Raw genomic sequence first — 1,767 nt, 5'->3', positions numbered from 1 at the left:
TCTAAGGGGTATCTCTATCATCTAGTTCGGGTTAAGGATTCTAGTTCCGAATCCCCAACTCTTGAGTCAGTTCCTGTAGTCAATGAGTTTCCAGAAGTGTTTCCAGATGATCTTCCCGGAGTTCCTCCCGATAGTGAAATCGACTTTGGAATAGATCTCCTTCCAGATTCCCAGCCTATCTCTATTCCTCCTTACAGAATGGCTCCAGCTGAGCTTAAGGAATTGAAAGAGCAGTTGAAAGACCTTCTAGATAAGGGCTTCATCAGACCTAGTATTTTGCCATGGGGTGCACCAGTGTTGTTCGTGAAGAAGAAAGATGGTTCTCTCAGCATGTGCATTGACTATAGGCAGTTGAACAAGGTCACAATCAAGAATAAGTATCCTATCCCCAGGATTGATGACTTGTTCGACCAACTTCAGGGTGCTAGTCATTTCTCAAAGATAGACCTCAGATCAGGTTATCATCAGCTTAGAGTCAGAGATAGTGACATTCCGAAGACAGCCTTCAGAACTTGGTATGGTCATTACGAATTTGTAGTTATGTCATTTGGACTAACCAATGCTCCTGCAGCTTTCATGGATTTGATGAACAGAGTGTTCAAGCAGTACTTGGACTTGGTCGTCATTGTCTTTATTGATGACATCCTCATTTACTCTAGGAATGAGGAAGAACATGCAAGTCATTTGAGAGTTGTTCTGCAAACTCTCAAAGATCGCCAGTTATTTGCAAAATTTAACAAGTGCGAGTTTTGGTTACAATCAGTTGCTTTCCTTGGGCATATTGTGTTTCGAGTAGAAATTCGAGTAGATTCCCAGAAGATAGAAGCAGTGAAACAATGGCCCAGACCTACCTCTGCTACAGATATCAGAAGTTTCTTGGGTCTAGCGGGCTATTACAGAAGGTTCGTGGAAGGATTTTCATCCATAGCCTCACCATTGACTAAGTTGACTCAAAAAAAGGTTAGGTTTCAGTGGTCAGATGATTGTGAGAAAACGCTTCGCAGAATTGAAAACTAGGTTGACTACAACTCCTGTCTTGACTCTACCAGAGGGTTCAGATGGATATGTGATCTATTGTGATACATCCAGGGTCGGCCTAGGTTGTGTGTTGATGCAGCGAGGAAAGGTTATAGCTTATGCTTCTAGACAACTCAAGGTATATGAGAAAAATTATGCAACTCATGACCTTGAGCTTGCAGCAGTGGTGTTTGCACTCAAGATTTGAAGACACTACTTGTATGGTGTTCATGTAGATGTGTTCACAGACCATAAGAGCCTTCAATATGTGTTCACCCAGAAAAAGTTGAATCTTCGCCAGAGAAGGTGGCTTGAGTTCCTTAAATATTATGATATGAGCGTGCATTACCATCCGGGTTAGGCGAATGTAGTAGCAGATGCTCTTAGCAGATTATCTATGGGTAGTGTAACACATGTTGAGGAAGAAACAAGAGAGCTAGCAAAGGCTGTTCACAGACTTGCTCGCCTAGGAGTTCGTCTTATGAGCATATCAGATGGTGGTGTAACGGTTCAAAATGGGGCAGAATCTTCTTTAGTAGTAGAGGTTAAGGAAACGCAAGACAGTGATCTAATCTTGGTTGAGCTTAAGGGTGCAGTCCACAATCAGAGAGTGGAGGTTTTCTCCCAACGGGGAGATGGTGTACTTCGCTATCAAGGTAGATTGTGTGTTCCTGATGTGGGTGAATTGAGACAACATATTCTCACAGAAGCCCACAATTCCAGATATTCTATCCATCCAGGCGCCACTAA

The sequence above is a fragment of the Solanum tuberosum genome, unplaced genomic scaffold (genome assembly GCF_000226075.1).
Source record: "Solanum tuberosum cultivar DM 1-3 516 R44 unplaced genomic scaffold, SolTub_3.0 scf00220, whole genome shotgun sequence".
Classification (NCBI taxonomy): Eukaryota; Viridiplantae; Streptophyta; class Magnoliopsida; order Solanales; family Solanaceae; genus Solanum; species Solanum tuberosum.
The sequence above is the reverse complement of the archived record's forward strand: the minus strand, read 5'-3'. Positions refer to the sequence as shown.